Genomic DNA, 13,737 nt, shown 5'->3' on the forward strand with positions numbered 1-13,737 from the left:
TATACTGTATGCAGGTTCCTGGGAAATGGAGTCGACGTGTTCAGAGACGATAAGGACACTGACAGGATTCCTAGAAAACTGACAGGGTACCTGGTTATGATAAAAGCAGCCACAGTCAAAGCGAAGAGATTATAGATCATCAAGCAGACAAGAAGAAGGGGAGAAGAACTGGTTTAGCTATATGCTGCAGTCCTGAGTGTTTACTTAGAACTCACAACCATTACCAATGCAATTTCACTCTACAGCATTGGCGAGTGGCGTATACCGGTCTCTCCTATTCTTTAACAAGTTCCAACGAAGTGCCCTTCCGTGAAGCACTTAGCCCCCTAACTGCTCTGTGAATCTGCCCTGCGGCCAACGGCACTGGCCGGCTTCCAGGTGACAATGTGTGTAACTATGAACTGTGTGTGTAGCTGCACACAGTTGGTGCCTTGCATGGTTTCCGCCGCCATCGGTGTGTGAATGTGTGTGTGAAAATGGTTGAATGAATAATGCACAATCTATGTATCTATGCCTTGGATATAAAGGCGCTATATAAATGCACCATTTATATGAACATTATGTAGCTGGGCTGCAGAACCCGCACAGTGTGCTGACCAAACTGCCAGTGTGTGCTTGGTCAGCTTATTGTGGCTAGATGACAGACAGAAGAGAGTGTAGGACGCGCACGTACACACACACACACACGCACACACACGTGCGCACGCACACACACAAACGCACGCACATGCACAAAATAAGATTTAACGAGAGGAAAAAAGTTATAAAGAATACATGTAAGAAAATGTGGGGGTTGAAGATAGGACGGGACCGAGAATAAGAGACAAAGGCGACGATGTAATTATGCAAGGAGGGGGTAAACACAAAGTCCTCAATTATACTCTGCTTACTCCGGGGCGAGGTTAGGCAACACCTTGAACGGTACAGTTCACAATGTTGACCAATGTAAAAAAAAAAAAACGCAAGGATAATTACATATAATTTATGTCTTTCTGCGTGCATGCCCTGCTTTGGATAGAGAGTTTGACATTTGTAATTTTTCCTTGCCCTGTGTGAGTGCATGTGTGCGTGCGTGTGTGTGTGTGTGTGTGTGTGTGTGTGTGTGTGTGTGTGTGTGCGTGCGTGCCGCGACCACGTTTGTGTATAGGACAATGTGTCACCGTGGGTAACTCTTTGCTAATTACACTTTAATTACAGGTGCCATCTGTGATGACGGTGTGCAGGTGACCGCCGTGCCGCACTATTCTGGTCACATCATCATCAGCAGAACATACACCACGGCAGAATGTATAGGTGAGCATGCGGCCAAAATAGATACAGCTTGCAGATCGGCTATCTTTTGCTATTCGCAGTGCAGGTGGAAATTAACTAAGTACAATTACTTAAGTAATACTTACTGTACTTACTGTATTGTTGGAGTATTTCCAACAATTGTACTACATCTCAGATCCAAATATTGTACTTTTACTCCACTACATTATGTTGACAACTTCATAGTTACTTTGTAGATTTCGATACATTAACCACTTCAGCCCTACATTTCGGCCATACGAAAGTAGCCGACACATTGTGAGCTTGTAGATCTGCTATTTTCAAAAGAAACTTTTCAAGTACATTTTGAATTCCGGTATTTAAGTATTTATATATTGCAGTATTGATTAAAAAAAAATATATATATATATATACACACACAAAACAATCACTTTGAAGCATTACAATGGTTCTTAGCTGCGATATTTAAAATGTCACCTCTACAGCAAAGCTCAAAATGTTCTACTTGGCCAGACAAAGACAGTAACAAAGGCCACAGACAGAGGGCGCTGTGGTTACCAACATGCTTGAAAGCAGTCTTCAGACAACGGAGAAGGCATGTGTTTTTCTGATACAGTATCCTACATACAATATACATCATTATGTTGTGGCTAATACTTTCCAGTGTGTATGTGTGTGTGTGTGTGTGTGTGTGTGTGTGTGTGTGTGTGTGTGTGCGTGTGTGTGTGTGCGTGTGTGTGCGTGCGTGTGCGTGCGTGTGCGTGTGCGTGCGTGCGTCGTGCATAATTATGTCTCTAAAATATATCTGAGAAGTGCAGATCGCTGGGTTGCACACAGCCACACAACTATTTCAAATGTAACTTTTTGGCTTTTGATCTTCCTGTCTGATGAAATGTAACTCCTCAGCCCCGTCTGTGCATAACTGGCAGTATAGCTAACGAACGAGCCATATTATTTATCGCATTTTACAAGCAGAAAACCAACCAGCCTGGTTGTTTAATAATTTGCTGCAATAAAACAGGAGTTATTACCCCATAGAGCCACTTAAAGAAACGGATATGCTAAATATAATATGGAGAGCAGGAGTTTTTGGAGACATATCTGACTCTGCAGCTACAGTTCCCATAATGCATAGAGAGAGAGGGGTGAAAGGGAGTCCTGCAGAGAGAGAGAGAGAGAGAGAGAGTGGTCTGTCGAAGACATGCAGAGCTTAAAAAGCGCAGCTGCTAATTTTATTCAGGTTTGTTATTTTAACCCATGTTAGTTTCAGATGAATTAAGTACAGAAGATTCTTTAGAGACCTTGATCTCGATGTTATACAATCTGGTATCCATTATGAAAACTGTGTAGCGATCAAAACAATTCGGCTCATTTCATGATTCATCTGCATTCTTTATAGTTTGGGAGCAAAACGTTGACCTCTCTGAAGCACGGCTATACAGTATATACTACATCATGTTAAAGGAGCATTCAGTGATTTGGGTGATTTTGAAAACCCCCCGGTCTGCCCCGGTAACAAGATGTGCACATGCACACTCTACAGCCCAACAGCACACACACCAAGGCCCGCCCCGCTCGATCAGGATTGGCGGAAGGCCCCTCTCTATCCTGATTGGATGAAGGCTGCAGCCACCCATAGCCAAAAACAGACCCTAAGGTTCTTTGACCTCCAGGGGTTAACTGGGGACAGGGAGGAACTCCTTATATGGTCAGCACACTCTATAGTATAGGGAGGATTATCACAACAAAACAAAAAAAACAAGTGATATTTGAATTAAGTGAAATCACTGAATATACCTTTAAAGCCGTAGCTGTGGGGGAATTAACAGACCTCTCTCTCTCTCTCTCTCTCCCTAAATGGTGCATTTATATAGCGCTTTTGTCGAAAGCGCTTTACACAAATTGTGCATTACATTCACCCATTCACGCACCCATCCGGAAACCATGCATGCAAGGCACCAACATGCACATCAGGAGCAAATTGGGGTTCAGAGTCTTGCTCAAAGACAGGCATGCAGGACACTAACTCTGGGGGAGCCCGGGATCGAACTGGGAACCTCTCGTTCCCATCCGGCCACTCTACGGGCCACTCTATACCCCCTGAGCCACTGCAGCCCATGCACACACTTGACCTCTTGCTCAACTAACCAATTGAAATATAGGATAACAGGTTCATAATGTAGCATACCTATACTTCCACTCCTCAATGGCCACACTTTAACTCACATGAAGAGTATATACAAACCTATAGACCGTTTAAAGTAAGTAGATATAGAGGGTCAGCAATATATGCCCTATGAGCACACTATAGCCGCTGCTAACTGCCTCTCTTTCTCTACCTTCTCCCCTCCCTCGCACCCCGGCTGGCTCCTATACACCGCCGTCTTCATTTATTACGCTCTCCCTCCTTCCCTCTTATCCTCCCTCCACCCCTCTGTGCCTTTCTCCAATTAGACCTCTGCCGCTACAGGAGATCAATGCGGCGCTAGCTACTGTATAAGGAGCCGCGGCACCGCTGAGATATAAACGTATTTCTGACAAGGGGTCCAACTATACCCACAGGACAGGTCTGTTCTGCGGAGCACTTTCTTGTCCCCATGCATCGTCTCTCCCTCTCTCTCTCTCTCTGATTTCCATTCTAAAAGCCCCATTACCTGCTGCAATCATCCAGGGAGTGCTACCGACGCCCCTTATTGCCCCCCCCCCTCCCTCTCTCACATTTCCTCTTCTGTCCTCTTTTATGTTCTTATTCCCTCCGTCCCAGACTTTCTCTAAATGGAAGTGCTCATTACGGGGCCGCGCATTGTCACTCAACGGGGGCCCATTTCCTCCCGAGGCTCATAGCATACTGTATACAAAGAGAGGCCCTGCATTAAGGCCTGCAGGCTGTGTTAATGCATTCTGATATGCTCCTATATAAGGTCCATCTGTGTAATGGTGATTAAAGGGTAGAAACCCTTTAATCATCAATTTGCGGCGCATGCGTCATAAAATGAAAATAGACGATCTACAAGGTTACGTATACATCGCATTACGGCGCAAAGCGTTGTGAGATTGGATAATTTTGGAGGGTGCACGGAAGCATTCCTCTCTGAGTGTATAGTGGGGTTCATTCCATTCTCTGAGTGTATAGTGTGGTTCATTCCATTCTCTGAGTGTATAGTGGGGTTCATTCCATTCTCTGAGTGTATAGTGTGGTTCATTCCATTCTCTCAGTGTATAGTGGGGTTCATTCCATTCTCTCAGTGTATAGTGGGGTTCATTCCATTCTCTCAGTGTATAGTGGGGTTCATTCCATTCTCTCAGTGTATAGTGGGGTTCATTCCATTCTCTCAGTGTATAGTGGGGTTCATTCCATTCTCGCAGTGTATAGTGTGGTTCATTCCATTCTCTCAGTGTATAGTGGGGTTCATTCCATTCTCTCAGTGTATAGTGGGGTTCATTCCATTCTCTCAGTGTATAGTGGGGTTCATTCCATTCTCTGAGTGTATAGTGTGGTTCATTCCATTCTCTGAGTGTATAGTGGGGTTCATTCCATTCTCTCTGAGTGTATAGTGGGGTTCATTCCATTCTCTCTGAGTGTATAGTGGGGTTCATTCCATTCTCTCTGAGTGTATAGTGGGAGGGAGTGGCCTGTATTCTTTACTAAACTGTTCACCCCTTGAGGTTTTCCGCATTCCGTTTTGTCGTTGGCACATCATCTTCTGACCATATTGACCAGAATGCATTGCAATGCTGTTGTAATGTGGCTGTGATGCCCCACAATGGGCAACATGGGCAACACTTCTCAAAGCACAGTTGAATATTAATGCTATTCCTCATGTAAGGTTGTGAAGAAGTCTCATAATACTCGTATACAAATGAGATTAATTAAAATCCGTCTCTGTCTGTGTCACACGCTGGCAAACGCACGCACGCACGCACGCACACACCCTGCAGCCTCGCAGAAGTGTTTAATTGAGTTCATTTGTTTTCTATTTCGTTTTCCGCCAGTTTATTTATTTATCTGTTTCACGATCAAAGCCTAATCTTGTGGAAGCAACAGCAGCCATCTGCAAGACCGTCTTTAATTGATCCAGTTTAGCTGTGGTGCAGGAACACAGGGCAGGAATCACAAAGATCAAGGTCTGGGTTGGAAAAGTTGTTAGCAATCCAACCGTGCTCGGGCACAAGGGCAGAACCGAGGCTCCGACACAAACACAGACACACAAACCTGCAGGCATGCATGAACGGACAAACAAGCGCACGCACACACGCACACGGAACGTATCATATATGCACGAGCACATCAGACAGACTCACATGGAAGCACAAATGGAGCAAACACTGACACACATATACACAAACCACGTGCACATCAGCGCGTGGTGCATGACAGCGTGCACTATTATAATACAGCAAACACAGAATCACGATAAGTGCAGTTTGAAATGATGGACCTTCGCCACCAGCGCGGTAACACGCAGTGCACGCATGCAGCCTTTGTGAGGTGTACGGCGATATACGGAATGGATCATTTATGTGTCATCAGCGTGACAGATGGCAGAGGCAGACATGCATGAACATGGGAGAGGGTGGTGGGAGAGGGGGGGGGGGGTGGGGGGATTGGGGTGGCGGTATAGGGCTCTCCTCCTCCTCCTCCTCCTCCTACTCCTCGTGACTGATAAGACTCAACAGGCTGAAGCTATACTGTACCATAACCATGGCTTCTTATCACAGCAGCATGGTGAAAAATGCCTGGCTACGGTGTGTATAGGTATACTGTGTAATACCAGCATTTAAACCTGAGGGGGGTAAAAAGAAATGTCTCGCTTTCTTTGGGCCCCCCATGGTCGTGGAATGATCGATCCTGCAGAACAGACTCAAACATTATCTGTAATGTATATCTGTTTGTGTACCTGTACAACTTGTATTACATCTACTGCAGCTACATCAGATCAACCCTTTTCCTATAACAAGGCCCAAAATGTATTCGGCATTTGAGCCACACGGACCACCGTCTGGACCAAAAACTAAAGAATATGTTGTTATCGTTGGATAAGTAAAACTAAAGAATATGTTGTTATATCGTTGGATAAGATTTTGCCCACAATTCCATGCTGTTGGTACCACAGGCCAGGGGTTCTCAACGTTTTTGGCTGGGGATCCCCGGAAATGCTTTGGCCATGTATCGCAACCCACACAAAAAAGCTGAATGGCTAAGGGGTCGCGACCCACGGGCTGAGAACCCCTGCCATAGAGTCGGAGATATAACAGGCAAATGACAAAACTATAAACTGTGAAGACTTCTTGTAAATGATATAAGTATAATACAGATGTTTAAACAGCAATTTAACTCTCGAGAGTTAAAGATACATGCATAAGGGTCCATTTGGTTACACCAGCCAGCCTATAGGGAGCACTGGTCTTGTTATTGTAATTAAAATTGTTAGCACAGTCTGCTATAGCGTCCCACGCCAACGCGTTGCTGTACCTGTATGAGTATAAGTGACAAATAAGCCCCTCTTGGCTCTTGGATCTAATCCAATAAAAGCATTATATGACAAAAGCAGAGCATATAATACAATCAGAATGTAATGAACACCCCCCCCCCCCCCCCGCCCTCCATGATGCAATCAAATCTAATGCAACAATAAGGCATATGATGTTTTAAAAAGTCAATAATGCTATCAAATGTAATATAATAAAAGGTGATTTTGCAAATAAAAGCTATACAAATCCAATAATGTAATATATTAAATGGCCAATAATGAACACAAATCTAAAGTATTAAAGCCAAGAATAGTAATAAAGCGGGCAACAAAAAGCCAATAGTGTATTAAACAATAATAATTATTGAATGTATGTATTTATTTATATTTATCTATCGCTTAAGGCACGAAGGAAGCAAAAGCAAAGCATAAACAGCCAAATAAAAGAAAGCTAGGGTAGAGAAAGTGCGCATGAAAAATGATTTAAATGTGTGAGACAGCTGGGGGAGAAACACCTATCCTCCCACAGTGTTACACAGTGTTGCTGGTGTGTGTGCGCGTGTGCGTATGTGTGTGTGTGTACGCCCTCAGAAAACAAAATGTAATATTCAGTGTCGCCCTGTAGACTCCTACGAGGCTCTATTTTCTCCCCTCTATATTGAACAGATCATGTGTGTCAGTGTGTGTCTGGGGCTCGGCTTATAAAGCAACAATCCGCGATGGGCGAGACAGCGGCGCAGCGGCCCCGGCATGCCTCCATAAGCCCCTGGTACGACAACACAGAGGTGAAGCCCCAGCTTCTATAGCCCTGCTATCACTGACGGACCGAGAGAGAGAGAGGGAGAGAGAGAGGGGGAGAGAGAGAGAGGGAAGAGAGAGGGAGGGAGAGAGAGAGGGAGAGAGGGAGGGAGGGAGGGAGGGAGAGATGGGATTTTTTCTCAAATTTTTCACAGTCATGGTCTGTATACTCTAATCCTCTCTATGCTCATGCTCTCTCTCCCCTCTCTCTCTCTCCTCCCTCCCTCTCTACTCCCCCCCCCCCCCCCTCTCTCTCTGTCTCTCTCTCTCCTCCCCCCGATTCCCTCCCCCTGGACAGAATCGCATGGCCATCACATTTTATACATGGACGGAGAAAAGTGGGAGTCAATCAAGAAGACTGTTTGTGGACTGTGTGTGTGTGTGTGTGTGTGTTTTAATTACTACGGTGCAGTTGTGAATTTATACTGGACAATAAGGTTTTATCGGGACGTGGCCTTGCTCAAATAAGGTAGAAGCTTCCATCTCTCTCTCTCCACAGTACACACACACACACACACACACACACACACACACACACACACACACACACACACACACACACACACACACACACACACACACACACACACACACACACACACACACACACACACACACACACTCTCTCTCTCCTTATAAGTGACTTAACATCATATCATGCACTTCAGTTATTTCTAGCAAAGAGGTGAGGGGGAGGAGACTGAGAGAGAGGGATATAGAGAGGCGAAGAGAACTGAGGAAAGACAGACCGAGATAGAGAAATATAGGCCACGTGAGAGAGAGAGCGAGACAGTGGTTGAGAGAGAGAGTGTTACATTAACACTGAGGGATTTAATATGGAATGGAATTTTTTGAACGGAATCGGAGAGAAGAGGTGATAATAAGAGAGGCGTGTGTGGGTGTGTGCGTCCGTGTGTGCAGAGAGTGAGAGAGAGAGAGAGAGAGCAGAAGACAATGGCCAGAGGGCGAGGGAGCCGAGACGGTGAGAACAGTGTCAGTGGAAAAATCACTCATCTCTGCTTTCAAGGTGATCAAGGTGGTGCACAGAAAAATCCAGAGCAGAGAATCCTGTTCTAACTCTGAGAGTGGACAAATGCATCGTTCTAACTCTGAGAGTGGACAAATGCATCGTTCTAACTCTGAGAGTGGACAAATGCATCCTCCTAACTCTGAGAGTGGACAAATGCATCCTTCTAACTCTGAGAGTGGACAAATGCATCGTTCTAACTCTGAGAGTGGACAAATGCATCGTTCTAACTCTGAGAGTGGACAAATGCATCGTTCTAACTCTGAGAGTGGACAAATGCATCCTCCTAACTCTGAGAGTGGACAAATGCATCGTTCTAACTCTGAGAGTGGACAAATGCATCCTCCTAACTCTGAGAGTGGACAAATGCATCGTTCTAACTCTGAGAGTGGACAAATGCATCCTTCTAACTCTGAGAGTGGACAAATTAATGCCACTCTCGGGCTTATATGGAATGAACGAACAAGCACTGGACTGTGTGCACTCATCCCACACACGTCCTGCTATTCCCTCCCTCCCTCCCTAACTGCCCTCGACTTGCTCTGCCACGCACGCACACACGCACGCACGCACAGAGCTTCACTCCCCTTTCCAAATCCCTTCTTCATGCACCCTCTCCTCTTCATCCTATTTCCAGTGTCTGAGCCACATAGTTCCATCCATATCAGCTGAGACAACCTACGGTACGGTGCGGTACGGGAGGGAGAGGGCAACCGACTGGGGAATAATGCTGATGAGGCACGGAGCATTCCTCACGGAGAATAATGAACAGGGAGCTACAGGATACTCGCTCATTCAACCTTTATTTAGACAGAGAGCACGTGCAGGCACGCGGAGAAGAGTCCTCGCTCTTGTTCCCCAGCTGTGCCCCGTTGGTGGAGCCGGGCTGACAATTAAAAGGAAAACGTGTAATGGCATAACAATGGTAGACGTATGACATGCCTTTATTATGTGGAAAGACATGGATAGCGGATATAGTGCCTGGAATATGAATGGGTATAAGGGAAATAAATCAAACCTCTATTTAGTCAGTTAGTTCACAAAGTAAAATGATCAGACAACAGAACTCAACAATTACACAAACTAAATGATGAAATTACACAAACTAAATGATGAAATCCCCCCCCCCCAAAAAAAATCATCTAATGAAACTACGTACCGCACGCACACACACACACACACACACACACACACACACACACACACACACACACCAAGTTGTGGTTAACATAGCATATGACAGGCAATACGTCGTGTTACCCTTCCCCCGCGTGTAAATATTTTTTTCTATTACTGTAAATATTTGATGGTATAAACGTGGCGCGCGGGTTCCCCCGCCATGCAGACGATGCCTAATATTTCAAATGCCAATATCCCTTCTGACATAAATAACACCTCCAGCCAGGAGGGGGATCTATAGCCACGGCCTGTTTAAACAACACCTTGCTGCCTATCAACCTCCCCTGACTCCCCATGCATCCATCCATCCATCTCTCTCTGCCTTCCTTTCTCCTATCTCTCCCCTCCTCTATAGCTTCCGTCCTTTGCATTGCATCTAATTCACCCTCTGTGTCTCTGCCTCTCCCTGGCTCTGTTGTCTATATTTCTTGCTCGGATCTCGCTTCTCTTCCTCCTCTGGTTTTCCTGGCTCTCTCTCTCTCCCTCTCCCCTCTTGAACCTTCCTTAACCGCTCTTTTGCTTCCCACTTCTCTCTCCCTCTCCCCCTCTCTCCCTCTCCCTCTCCCTCTCTCTCTCTCTCACCCATCCACCCACCCACCCTCCCCTGGTGCAAATCAAATGATGCTGTCAACAACAAAATGAAATAAGCCAGCGTTCATATTTCTTGTTCTGCACAAACACAAACATGTGTTAATTTGTGTTGCTGCCCTCCCAGATTTGCCTGCAGGACAAGCCAGTATAGATTACCTCCGCTTGCTGGGTTGAAGGCAACGAGATAGAGGGGGATTTCTGTGTGTGCGCGCGTGTGCGGACGTGTGTGTGTGCATGTGTCTGTGTGGGTGTTCGGCATGATTAAACTGTTACCTAAGCCTACCTAAGTTACGTGCCTTCTTGTTGAGTAAATATCTAATGTTACATGATTAACGGATATGAAATTATAGACGCCGTTATTATTAATTGGACTATTATCTCTAGACTGCCATCGCATATTCAAGCCCTCTCCTCAGAAACCAAAACAACACAATAAGTCAAAGTAAAATGTTAAATAAGCAGATGGCTTATGGAAGTGGCTGCTTTCATTACATCTGAGACCCATTTTGGCTTTTTTCTCACTTTCTCATGCACCGGGATTTCTATACAAAATGGTAAATGGTGCATTTATATAGCGCCTTTATCCAAGGCGCTTTACAGAGATTGTGCATAATACATTCACCCATTCACACACACATTCATACACCGATGGCGGCGGAAACCATGCAAGGCACCAACCAACACATCAGGAGCAACAACTGGTTTCAGCATCTTGCTCAAGGACACTTTAACTCTGGGGGAGCCCCGGGTTCGAACTGGAAACCTTACGGTTACCATCCAGCCACAGTATTGATACTGTTACTTAAGTAAAACAACTGAGTACTACTAAACCCTGTATGGTTGACCGGAGAGACCCTCAGGGCTCTAGTCTAGTGTCTTTTCTGTTCTTGCTGTTACTGTGGAGGAACTGCCCGGCGTAGCGCGGCGCGTTGATAGGCTATTTTCTGCTAAAGCCTTCCCCACGATAAGGATGCTGGCGTTTAAGTGGTTTAGACGTTTTTAGTATAGACACCGGTGGTGGAAAAGAGTACTCGCAATTTATATCAAAAATACGCTGTCACAAGTTAAAGTCTAGTGTACTTAAGTAAAAGTATAGGTTACAAAAGTATTGGCATCAAAATGCATACAGCCTATACTTATCCAATAGGTTGGATTTTGCACCGACTTGCATAGTATGCAATAAGGTGCCCCCATCATGTGTCACCACCCATGTATAGTCTATGAGCCTCCATCATGTGTCACTACACAGGTAGTCGACCTGTCCAATCACAGCCCTGATGTTTGACAGCTGTACTGTATAACTGTATGTGTGAACAACGTGTTTGACACGCAGGGAGGACCGTGGCATTATAAGACTGGCTGACATAAAGCTGAGGGAATGGGTGTGTGTGTGCGTGTGTGCGTGTGTGCGTGCACTTTCAGGTCCAGTGTGGATGCGGACCTGACGTGAATCGTTAAGCAGCTTCCAATAGCACAGCAACATTATTAGCATACAGGGAGCAATGAACCCCAGAGAAAATGAGAGAGAGAGAGAGAGAGAGAGAGAGAGAGAGAGAGAGAGAGAGAGGAAGCAAAGGATGGAGGAATTTAAACAGTGGCAATAGAGAGACAGCGTTGTGTGTGTGTGCGTGTGCGCAGCGTGTGCGTGCGTGTGAGGGAGAGAGAGAGAGAGAGAGAGAGAGAGAGGAGAGAGAGAGAGACAGAGAGAGAGAGAGAGAGAGGAGAGAGACAGAGAAGAGAGAGAGAGAGAGAGACAGAGAGAGAGAGAGAGAGAGGGGGGGGGGGGACATTGACGTATCAGAGGTTGATGACAACATGAGAAAAGGAAGAGTGTGGGTGGTAGAGAGAGAGAGAGAGAGAGAGATGAGAGAGAGAGAGAGAGAGAGAGAGTAGGCTACTACATGATGAGACCTGCATGCAAAGTGGAGTCAAAGATAGCTCTTCTGGCACATTTAGTCCTCTGGGTGGCTAATAAAATAAACATTGACGCAAGAGCAGTGTTCTCCAACCAGTGGTCAGGGGACCACCAGTGGTCCTTGAGGGGGGTTCCATGTGGTCCCCATGCAGGTAAATGATGGAGTGTTTGTAACCAAATGGACTCATGGATTAATAGCCTTTAGTGATCCAATAGATCCAAACGTGGTTATTGTTTAGTCAAGTAAATCGTTTTCATTGGTTAAATGTTTATAATAAAACTCACACACATACAAATGTCTTCTAAATCATGACAGTTTTCTGAAAGCCTCATGTTTCTATATCAGTGGTTCTCAAATTATTTCATGTCAAGGACCCCAGACATTTTATGAAATTGGCCGCCGACCCCCCATCTGAAATATGTTGTTCCGGGGACCACCTATATATACAGGGTTCATGCGCCAGACAGAAAACAAATGCAAAGCTTTTATCCTGCACAGAGAGTAACATTAGACCTGATTCATAACTTGCTGTATATTGCCGGCATTGCTCCAGGAAAACAGCAGGAGCCAAGCTGCACCGCCTCACACTAACGTCAAACAGGAGCCAAGCTGCACCGCCTCACACTAACGTCAAACAGGAGCCAAGCTGCACCGCCTCACACTAACGTCAAACAGGAGCCAAGCTGCACCCGCCTCACACTAACGTCAAACAGGAGCCAAGCTGCACCGCCTCACACTAACGTCAAACTTAGCCTGTAGTTATCTTAAATGCAAGATCAAGATTTCTTTATCTGTCATCTTGTTTTCCAACTGCAAGCAGCCGTGGAAATAAAACGACATGACGTTCCTCCTATAGTTACAAGGACAGCACAGACCCATACAAGAATGAAATATCAAGTGCAGAAAACAAACTCTGAAATTTAAAATGTACTAAAAATGAAACGAAACCACATTTTAAGCTTTAACTACAGGCTAAGTTTGAACGTGCTGTATAGTGTGAGGTGGCGCAACAGCTCCAGATCTACACGTCGTTGACAATGGGTCGTACCGCGACACCGAGACACCTGCCACCGCAGCTTACAGATCGTCTTATCTCTAGAGCTTCGAAAACAGCGCGCGGACACTGATGCACGGCGGAGCATATAAACCAGGCTTTAGGACCACAGTCACACACTTTGCATCTGTGGAGTGGAGTTTGCAGAGAGAGCCATGCATGCACACGCCCCCATTAACACATCACCAGCCCCATGTGGTATTATAATACTGTATATAGGCCATCTAGGAGCAAACAGACCAGAGCGCTGGAGGAAAACGTTGAATGTGGCCTCACGAGAAGCCATGATAATAAAGACACTGTGACGAGGCGAGGAGGCACATCAAAGGCAGAATGGGAAAATAATAGAGAGATGCCGTGATAATGACTGACTATATTGAGACTAAAGTTGTTCTGCTGCTGCCGCCCACTTGCTGTGGCCTTCCTTCT

General features: G+C 45.6%; 1 protein-coding gene across 2 annotated transcripts in view; it reads right to left on the reverse strand.

Moving 5' to 3' along the window:
• nlgn1 (neuroligin 1) overlaps window positions 1-13,737 on the reverse strand; it is a gene marked incomplete at its 3' end in the record, with an annotated part of 328,961 nt that overhangs the window by 11,014 nt on the left and 304,210 nt on the right. The window lies entirely within an intron of this gene.

Source organism: Protomyctophum bolini (assembly GCF_963924005.1).
Source record: "Protomyctophum bolini genome assembly, chromosome: 8".
NCBI classification, from domain to species: Eukaryota; Metazoa; Chordata; class Actinopteri; order Myctophiformes; family Myctophidae; genus Protomyctophum; species Protomyctophum bolini.